Raw genomic sequence first — 11,225 nt, 5'->3', positions numbered from 1 at the left:
TCTTACTGACAGAGTGTCCCTCTATCAGCAGTTGTGGTTTGAGGGAGCAGTGGACACAGTGGGAGCGTGAACTGCTCGTGAAAGTAACACGCTTGTGCTTTCAGATACTGTCCACAATAACATTTTATGATTTAGTTCAAGGAACATGCCTGATTTTTCTGCTTTGTAACATTTGATAACTCCCAGTTCACAATGGGCAGCTCAAATTACTGTGGTACTTAGCTCTATAATCAGGCATTCAATCTCTACAGGGCTCAGCAGCAAGCCAATAATTATTTCTCTAAGGGAAAATAATTACTTGGGAATTACTTGTAACCTGGCTTTATGCAAAACATAGAATTCTCCATATCATGTCTCATCACAAATGCCGCATAACTTCCAGGTATGCCACAGGTACTATGAATAATGCTGAATTTCATAGTCATAAGGTCCTAGTTTAAAAAAAAAAAAGTATATATAGTCATACAGCCCAAATCAGTTAAAATATCTACTGTTTTCTATTTTTCTCTTAATAGTAGAATTTTGAGCTACTCAATAAATGAACCAGAGCAGCACACCCTAGACAATTATATTTTTCTGCAAAATACAAAAGGATGTATCATATGTGGTGTCTCTTTCATAGTGGTAAAGCGTATGACGTTCTTCAAACTAAAATGAATATCCTGAATTTTCCAGGCTTCTAAATTCCCCAGAGCATTACTGAGGTATCAGGACCCTGACTTTTAATCAGAATCATCTCCCACCTTCTGGCAATAGGAACTTACCACGTCATCTTGCAGACCTGCTGTTTTCTATTTACCAGGTTCTATCAGACTTATGTAATCAAGGTTGCAAAGCCTCATACAGATTTGAGAAAAAGATAAAAGGATTTGAGAGGTAAAGAGCCACTAAAGCAAATTAATGAAGATATAATATTACTCCTATTAAACTAACACAAAGACTGGTGTTTACTGACCTTTGAGATGGAGAAATAATACATGTTTATAAATATAAAATGTTTAAATATATAAAATGCAAAATGATAATGCATATAATATAAAATACCATCAGCAAGTGGAATTGCTAAGTAGTTGAATTTATGACAGTCCACTCATTCTCTAAGATCTACCTATCTTCTGCTCAAGACAACAGGTACATTAATTCATGATGTGTTTGGAATTATCACTTCTATATATATTATCTTCACTGGTGGCACTAATCTCCAGGACTCAGCCAGACATGTGATATTGTGATTTGTTTTACTTTTTTGAAATGAAATATGTGATGGTTAATTTTATGAATCAACTTGACTGGGAACGGGATACCCCGATACCTGGTAAGATACTTTTCCTGGGTATGTAAGGGTGTTTTTTTCTTTGAGGGTGTTTCTGGAAGAGATTAGCTTCTGACTGAGTAGACTAAGTAAAGAAAATCCACCCTTACCAGTGTGGGTATGCATCAGACAACCCACTGAAGACTGAAATAGATAAAATTTGAAGAAAGGGTGAATTTCTTCTCTCTTCTTGAACGGAGATATCAGTCTTTTCCTGTTGTCAGACATCAAAACTGCTGGTTCTTGGGATTTGTGTGTCTCTGTGTGTGCTCAGTCGTGTTCAGCTCTTTGTGACTCCATGGACTATAGCCTACCAGGCTCCTTGGTCCATGGAATTTTCAGGAAGGAATGCTGGAATGAGTTGCTTTTTCCTAGTCCAGGAGATCTTTCCAACCCAGGGATCCAACCTGTGTCTCTTGTGTTTCTGCATTCCTAGGCAAATTTCTTACCACTGAGCCACCATGGAAACCCTTCTGGGACTTAGGACTCCAGAAATTATTCTATTGTTCCCCCCAGTTCTCAGGCCTTCAGGCTTATATTGAGTATACCATCAACTTTCCTTGTTCTCCGGCTTATGAACAGGATACTGTAGGACTTCTCAGTCTCCACATGTGAGTCAATTACTATAATAAATCCTATTTCTGTATGTGTGCATGTATCTATCATCTTCTGTTCAGCTGGAGAATCCTAATAGGAGAAGTGAGGATCATAATCACCCACTTGGCTCTTTCAACCGTGTTAACCACAGGACAGAGAGTTATGAAACTCTCTCAGCTGCTGATTTTATTTATTCTCATCTTAATTCAGGGGCCAGAGTAACAACTACTTGTTTAGTCACACAGCCAATGGGCCACATAAACACACTTAATATAGTCCTCATTCAGCAGATGATTTCAATAAGTTACCCCTTTGACCAATGGATTAAAGTGTTCTATCTTCCTAGAGATATTAGTATAGAGACAGGGATAATCCAAATTGACCATGAAACATATGGATTTTTCTATTTTGGGTGAATGAGTGCTCTTGTAAATGTCTTTTGGACCTTTTGGAGAAAATCAGGATAAAATCTGTAGCTCAAGATTCTGTTATTAGAACAAGATCTTTCTTCAATCGTGTCCATGATTTAATGTGTACAATTCTGTTCTCTATGCTCCACTAATATCTTACCCTGGGGTAAATTATTATAAGATCAAGAAGCTTTTAATAAACTTGCCTAATACTAATATTATTTTTCATCTCATTACTAAGAAATCAATCATATTTGAATTCCAAAGGATAAACTGGAAATCATATTAATGTAATTCTGTCATTTAAGTGCTATCATAACAGAATTAATTAAATGTAATTTTAAAATGGAATGAAGAAAATCCAAAATTTCTTTTAGACAGTCATAATACACAGAAAAGATTTAAAATTCTGTTCAGTGGATTGACAGGTCAACAAAACAGCCAAACAAGCTACTCCTAATATTGATTTACCAATTATCTCTAAAAATGTTATCCTTTGCCTCTGTCACTTGGTTAATATCTAAGCAGGATTTCCATCAGTGATTCTTAATTGGAAAAGAAAAATCTCACTCATGAAGACATCAACTAATTAAATATGTATGTTTTATGTTAACAATCTAGACACTGCAAGTATCTATTTACCACTTTGCTCAAATGCTTAAAAGAGGAAAAAATTCTGCCTTTCATTAATTTATGCTAGATAATATTATTTTTTATGTTTAAAGATGATAAGATGTTATTCTAGAAAAATTTCATTAGAAGGCAACATGCTATATCAGAGAGTCCAAATTTGGCATAGGGGATCTGCCACTGGCTTTGTTTGTTTATTTTATTTTTTTGACTCAGGCAAAAGATTTAACTTTTCTGAGCTTTCATTTATGAATCTTCAATCAGAAATAGAAATGCTTATCATGTAGGTTCATAAATCTTGTGTAAAGAGTATGTGGCTAGAGTTTCATACATAGTAAAGTAAGTATTAATTATATGATTTAAATAGACAAATTATGAGATCATGGATTCATAAAGATATATTTTGCATTAGTTAGTTAGTTTAGTCACTCAGTCATGTCCGACTCTTTGTGACCCCTTGAATCGCAGCACGCCAGGCCTCCCTGTCCATCACCAACTCCCTGAATTCACTCAGACTCACGTCCATCGAGTCAGTGATGCCATCCAGCCATCTCATCCTCTGTTGCCCTCTTCTCCTCCTGCCCCCAATCCCTCCCAGCATCAGAGTCTTTTCCAATGAGTCAACTCTTTGCATGAGGCGGCCAAAGTACTGGAGTTTCAGTTTTAGCATCATTCCCTCCAAAGAAATCCCAGGGTTGATCTCCTTCAGAATGGACTGGTTGGATCTCCTTGCAGTCCAAGGGACTCTCAAGAATCTTCTCCAACACCACAGTTCCAAAGCATCAATTCTTCGGCACTCAGCTTTCTTCACAGTCCAACTCTCACATCCATACATGACCACTGGAAAAACCATAGCCTTGACTAGATGGAACTTAGTTGGCAAAGTAATGTCTCTGCTTTTGAATATGCTATCTAGGTTGGTCATAATTTTTCTTCCAAGGAGTGAGCGGTTTTTAATTTCATGGCTGCAGTCACCACCTGCAGTGATTTTGGAGCCCCCCAAAATAAAGTCTGACACTGTTTCCACTGTTTCCCCATCTATTCAGTTCAGTTCAGTTCAGTCACTCAATCGTGTCAAACTCTTTGCTACCCCATGAATCGCAGCATGCCAGGCTTCCCTGTTCATGACCAACTCCCGGAGTTTATCCAAAGTCACATCCATCGAGTCAGTGATGCCATCCAGCCATCTCATCCTCTGTCGTCCCCTTCTCCTCCTGCCTCCAATTCCTCCCAGCATCAGAGTCTTTTCCAGTGAGTCAAATCTTCACGTGAGGTGGCCAAAGTACTGGAGTTTCAGCTTTAGCATCATTCCTTCCAAAGAAATCCCAGGGCTGATATCTTTCAGAATGGACTGGTTGGATCTCCTTGCAGTCCAAGGGACTCTCAAGAGTCTTCTCCAACACCACAGTTCCAAAGCATCAATTCTTCGGCGTTCAACCTTCTTCACAGTCCAACTCTCACTCCATACATGACCACTGGAAAAACCATAACCTTGACTAGACGGAACTTAGTTGGTAAAGTAATGCTTCTGCTTTTCAATATGCTATCTAGGTTGGTCATAACTTTTCTATAAACACCTTTAAAAACAGAAGGTGGGGGGTACCATCAGTATATATCTTTGTGAAGCCTTGAGGCAGCAATCTCTCCTTCCATGTTCTACCCACATTTCAATTACCCTTTATGAATGACTGTGCAGAGTCACACTGAGGCTTAATTGATACTGGGTGTTGGGGGACACTCAGCAGTTGTTGAATATGTGGAGAGAGGGATCTAGGGCTATGGCCAGTGGCTTGTACACCATCTTTAACTGACAGATCAATAATTTTAGCCATTTTAAATTTGGATCTTTAGAATAAGATTTAACCTGAAGGAAGAATTCTTTGCTGCCCATATTTTGAAAACCTCTAGCCAAGACCATTTCATCTTGGCCTTTTGAGGATAACAGATATTAGTTAAAAACCACAAGCAAGAGACAGATGGATGTCATTTCCCCTTTCTCCGTTAAATAGCTACTCTACTTTTATATAATAGTTGGATGTTAAATTGAGTCTGACCTGAGCACAAAGCCATGGTGAATGTGTCATGTGTATTTTGTCCCTATAAAGGAAACTTATTTTTTGTTCTAGTGTTTCCCCTTATATTAAAATGAAGTAAATTACTGTACTCTCATCATTCAAAATGCATTGTTCATTTTTAAATGTATATTTTTCTTTTTACAATCCCCAAAGCTTTTAAATCTCCATTTCCTGTCTTCATTTTTTAAAATAATAACTGCCAATTACACAACATCCCCAATTTGTTTCTGCATTCCCTGATCTTTTTTTTTTTTTTTAAATGCCTGCTTTGTCCAGCATTTTACTGCTTCTCTTCCAAACAGTTCAGGTGTATATTTTTCTTCCATTTAGCATTTTATAAAATAGCATTTTATAACGTGGACTTGGTCTTTTTTTCTTCTGAAAATGAACAAGTGTGTGCTAAAATAAGAGGTCTGGGTCTCAAGGAAAAGGAACACAACACTCTTGCAACCAGTCCCCACTCTATGGACGAGAGGCCACAAACACTCCCCTCTCCCCCCAACCTCCACCTGTAGGGCACCTCAGGACACCACAACTTTCAGAAACATCTTTACCTCCTCCTCATGGTTCTGGGAAAACTGCACTGGCTAGACAATTGCAGCAGGACTTTTCCAGGGCTCTGATTTTTGGCACAGATTTTCTTTTTTCAGGGAAGATAATGTCTTTGAGTTCAATCTTGACTTCCTGGAGGAAGCTCATGAATGGAACCAGAACAAGAAAAACAATGAGGAATAGCATATCCCACATTATTATTGATGATGCCAAATGAATCTCTAGGCAGTCAATGCATTTCAGATCCAACAAAATAATTTTCAGGCTGGAAATGGATGTTGTTAGTTATTAGGCCAGACACATTCATCGAGTCCCAAGAGAGAAAATACTATAAATGAAAGAACAGTAGCAATATGATTTTATAGTGTGCTGCATGCCCAAAACCAAGCAGAGCTAACAGAAACCAAGACACACATGTGGTTTGCCTGTCCTTCTGAAGATGGACTTTCCAAAACGAGGGCCGCATTGTGGCTTCACTAATGAGAGCTCCTTAAAAGAAGGGGTGCTTGTCACCATAGCTATTAACGGTCTCTCTTACAAGCGTCCATAATATTCCAAAATCAGTTTTACTTCAATTTCTGGTATTTATTCTTCGTTCAGTTGTAGTCAGAGCTCTGATTCTAGTGTAAATAGTCAAACTTGAAAGTTTTTGAGTAGAGGTCATTGAATTTCTCTTCAACAAGTGTTTGTTAAAGGGATCTGATGCTGGGAATTCTGCTGATTTGATTAAACACAGTCCCTTTCTCTGGGTAAAGAATTAATTTGAAGCTGAAACTTAAGAACACATCCAAGAACATGAACAGTCACAAAGGTTCATTAAGGAACTGAAATGTTTATAGTATAAAGCTTCAGTACCACATTTTCTGAAGCAATCTATATATATATATATATATATATATATATTTCAGGAAATTCATCTGCATCAGGAAGATTAGAAAGGTCAGGGAGAAGCAGGAGGTGGGAAAAAGTTTAGTGTGATTGCTACTTTGATCATCCATGTATCCAAAAATCTGAGCTGTGCGGCTGTAATGATGATATTGTTTTTTCCTTTAAACTGAATATGTACACACTAAGGAATATTGTCCTTCAAAGGAGACATTTTGGGAAATTAATCTTTTATTTTAGCAAAATATCATTGTTAGAAATGTCTGTTAAAAGCCTTCTTAATAGCTATACCAATTGCTGAGGAAAATCAGTTTCATTACATAAAGGCATTTTCCAGGCAAGAATACTGGAGCTGGTTGTTATTTCCTTCTCCAGGTTATCTTCCTGACCCAGGGGTCAAACCTTAGTCTCCTGCATTATTACGCAGATTGTTTACCAGTTTATTGAACAGAGTGAAACCTGAAAAACTTTTGACTGTAAATAAAACAAGTCTGCCTTTAGAAAATACCAATATTTAAGTGGAATAATTAAGCAGTTTTTAAAGTATGCCTGTAAACATGCATATGATCAATTGGCTGTCCCAAAGTTTAGGGAATACAAAGGATGGAGCATCCCAGGATATAGCTTATATGGAGATTTGGAAGAATAATGCTCCTCTTAAGAGGAGGAGTCTTGTTGTTTTATGTGGATTGAAGACCAAATCCTACTACAACTCTCATACTAGTGTCAAATGTATGAATCTAAATTAAATCTTAACAGATTGGAATCAGATTAATTTGGTGTGAGACCATGACAGATAAAATCACGTAGGATGTTTGCTTAATTTTTTTTTGCCAACAGTTTCTTCTGACTATTTTGTGAAGTATTGTGTTTTATATAATGGTGCTTTTATGGTTATTAAACATTATAATATGATATTGCTTTTAAAAATAAAATAAGAGGTCTGGAGTCCTTAGAGATATTCCTGGAAGCAATTGAGTTGTTGAGTCCCTACTACAATTCTGGGTGGATTGGATTGGGGGTGCTTCTAGTCAGTTATGAGAATAGTAGCTGCAGTGGATATAGTTTGGGGCTGTTTATAACTTTTAATCACATTAACATTCTTGGAAATAATTCTTCCTTTGTTTTTTGGTGCTTTTCTGGTACTAAAAATCTTGCTTCAAAGTTTTCAATTTCCTATAATGGCAAAATAACTCCTATTGGACCAAGTCTCCTAGTCTCCTACAGATAACAACTTTGAACTCTGGACACAATATAAAAAGTAACAATTTTGGGACACTGGTAAGTGGCCAAAAGCAAGCAGATACTTGTTGGGTTCCACATGGGAAGAAGGAAACTGTACCATGCGAGCTTATGACTTTTAGACCAAGACAGGTCTAAAAGGCATTAAAAATAAAACAAAAAACACCTTTATTGTTCAGAGGATAGACTTTCAGACAATTACTGCTACTGAAAAATGAGGGTAGAAATAATGGAAGGGAGGGAGACAAAAAGAGAAGACCAAAATTATTTGTGTAGTCTCTACACAGATATCTGTATGACCCATGAACCTCACAGATACTAGAAATATTTCAAGCAGCCCAGTTAAACTAAAAGATCTGAGGTAAAATTTCAATAACCGCTCACTACAGACAAGACTATTTCCAGTTTGAATCTGAGTTAAGACAAGATAGCTCCCTGAACAAAGTTTTTCTTTGGAGAAATGTAACAAAGTCTGGAGTGTCTATTAATATAATGCATACCTCACAAGATTGTGGATAAAATCTACTATATACTCTGCCAAATAAAAAGAAGTAGGAAATTGTTATTTATGTTCTGGAGAAAAGACAATGAAATCTGGGATGATACAGCAGTATTAGCTGACAAGGATTATTAAAGCAGCTATTGCATCTAAGATCATGGGTATGAAGGAAAATTTGCCCCTAATAAATGAGAGAGAGAGAAAATCTCAGATCATCAGTAGAAACTTTAAATGGGGGAACAAATGGGAATTCTAGAACAGAAAATGTCATATCTGAAATAAATATCTGGATGGACCTAATAGCAGATTGGTGATGAGCAAAATATCAATAAATTTCAGGACATATGAAAACATTGCCAAGGCAGAGACAAATTTAAAAATATTCAGAACCCTATAGGCCAGTTTCAGAAATGGAAATGTATATTACTAGAGTCTCTGAATTAAGTGAGAAAGGAATGAGAAAATTATTTGAAATAATGTGCTGTGCTAAGTCATTCAGTCATGTCTGACTCTTTGTGACCCTATGGAGGGGTTCTCCAGGCAGGAATACTGGAGTGGGTTGCCATGACCTCTTTCAGTTTGAAATAATAATGCCTTCCAAATTCCTAAATTTGATGAAAAGTACATCTATAAATTCAGGAAACTTAGTTAACCTTAAGTTGAATGCATATAAGCAACAACACCCAAGGATATCAAACTACTGAAAGAAAAAATGAAAAAAAAACTATTGAAAGTGACAGCTAAAGAGTGGGGAGATCTGAAAAAAATCTCATGAAAGAAGATACATAAGGGGAAACTGAGCACATGAGAAGATGCTTAACATCATATGTTATAAGAGAATCATAAATTAAAACAGCAATGAGATGCTACTATACTCTTATTAAAAAGGCTAAAACCTAAAACACTAATAACACTAAATGCTCATGAGGATGTTGAGCAACAGGAATTTAGCTCACTGTTGCTGGGAATACAAGCTGGTAGTTTGGTGCTTTCTTACTAAAGTGATCATATTTTTACCATAGGATCCTGCAGTCACTCCCTGGTATTTACCTAAATGAGTTGAAAACTTGTCTACCTACAAACCTGTGTACGAATAGATAGAGCATCTCTATTCATAATTGCCAAAGCATAAAAGAGAAAAAGATATCCTTCAGTAAGTGAATGAATAAGAACCCAGATAGTGAACTATTATTCAGTGATACAAATAAATAAGCTATTAATTTAAGAAGAAGACATCGAGGAATCTCAAATATATATTGCTAATAAAAGGATCTACTGTGAGAAAGTTATATACTGTATGATTCCAACTATATGACATTGTGGTAAAGGCAAGCCTGTGGAGACAGTGAAAACATCAGTGGTTGCCAGGAATTTGTCGGGGCAGGGTAGGTGTCACACAAGAGATTTTTAGGACTGTAAAACTATTCGGTATGATATAGTACTATAATAGTAGGTGTGTGCTTGCTCAATCGTGTTTGACTCTTTGCAAGCCCGTGGACTGTAGCCCGCCAGGCTCCTCTGTCCAAGAGATTTCCCAGGCAAGAATACTGGAGCAGTTGCTATTTCCTTCTCCAGGGGATCTTCCTGACCCAGGGATGGAACTCACATCTCTGCCATCTCCTGCATTGCAGGCTAATTCTTTACCACTTGTGCCACGTGGGGAAGCCCTTTTTTCCTCTCAGAGATAGGACTTGGGGACTAAATAACAGTAATACATTTATCAAAAACCATCACACGTACTGCACAGAGACAAGTCTAATGTAATGAGAATTTGATCAGAATTACACTAAATTTAGGGAGTGATTTGGGGATATGACCTAGTCATGATTACAAGCATATTTCAAAGTGCTACTTTTTAAGTATTTGTGTGCATGTCTGACTCATTGCAATCCCATGGGCTGTAGCCCATTAGACTCCTCTGTCCATGGAATTTTCCAGGCGAAAATACTGGAGTGAGTTGCCAGTTCCTTCACCAGGATTTTCCTCAGCCAGGGATTGAACCCACATCCCTGGTGTCTCCTGCATTAGCAGGTGGATTCTTTACCACTGTTGCCTGCTGGGAAGCCATTCCAAACAGGAATATTGTTTAAGAACATGTGACACATGTATGAAATTCTTAAGATAGTTTTCTTAGTCATGTAAAACTAGCGATACTTTTGATTAATTAATATTAGCACTGATTTTAGTAGGTATTCTTGAAAATATTTATCATGTCCTGTTATCTTCACTCTTACTAAAATGTATGGTTATATAATTCTAGAAAGATATTTTCATGTCTTGATTACTTGGCTTTAAGTTAAATTCATGTTATTGAGATGATTAGATGTTTCCTTGTAAAACTGCTGCTACTGCTGCTAAGTCGCTTCAGTCGTGTCCGACTCTGTGCGACCCCATAGACGGCAGCCCACCAGGCTCCGCCGTCCCTGGGATTCTCCAGGCAAGAACACTGGAGTGGGTTGCCATTTGCTTCTCCAATGCATGAAAGTGAAAAGTGAAAGTGAAGTTGCTCAGTCATGTCCGACTCTGCGATCCCATGGACTGCAGCCCACCAGGCTCCTCCATCCATGGGATTTTCCAGGCAAGAGTACTGGAGTGGGGTGCCATTGCCTGAAGGTAAATATACTAGTGAAGTTAAGACAGTATTTTGGATTTGAGTTTTGATCCTCAAATTAACAAGTAACCAAATAATTAAGTCCAAGGAGCTTTGGTTTGGGATGTTAGCTTCAATTTTCTTTAATTTATATTAGTAATTTTCAAATGAAAAAACATATCATATCACAACACATTTTTATAATAATATATGCATAATAGTCTTGCACATTTCAGAAACCTAAAGTAATAAAATGAAATCTTAAATATGCAACAATGAGTTGAAATATAGTTACATGTAATAGAAAGTTTTATGCTAGAGAACTGAAAAGGAAGTTAATATGTCTCATTCATATTCTCTCTATTATTCCACAGTGTCAGTTAATTACTGTAGAGGCGGGTGGGTGTTCTGTAGATCTTCCAAGGTACTTAAG

General features: G+C 37.1%; 1 pseudogene; it reads left to right on the top strand.

The window, feature by feature from the left end:
• The first annotated feature begins 364 nt into the window (after nucleotides 1-364).
• Nucleotides 365-6,101, top strand: LOC114116227 (NEDD4-binding protein 2-like 1; annotated as a pseudogene).
• Nucleotides 6,102-11,225: the final 5,124 nt, after the last annotated feature.

Source organism: Ovis aries, chromosome 8 (assembly GCF_016772045.2).
Source record: "Ovis aries strain OAR_USU_Benz2616 breed Rambouillet chromosome 8, ARS-UI_Ramb_v3.0, whole genome shotgun sequence".
In the NCBI taxonomy this organism is placed as follows: Eukaryota; Metazoa; Chordata; class Mammalia; order Artiodactyla; family Bovidae; genus Ovis; species Ovis aries.
Note: the sequence above shows the minus strand (reverse complement) of the source record. Positions and strands in the feature narration are given on the sequence as shown.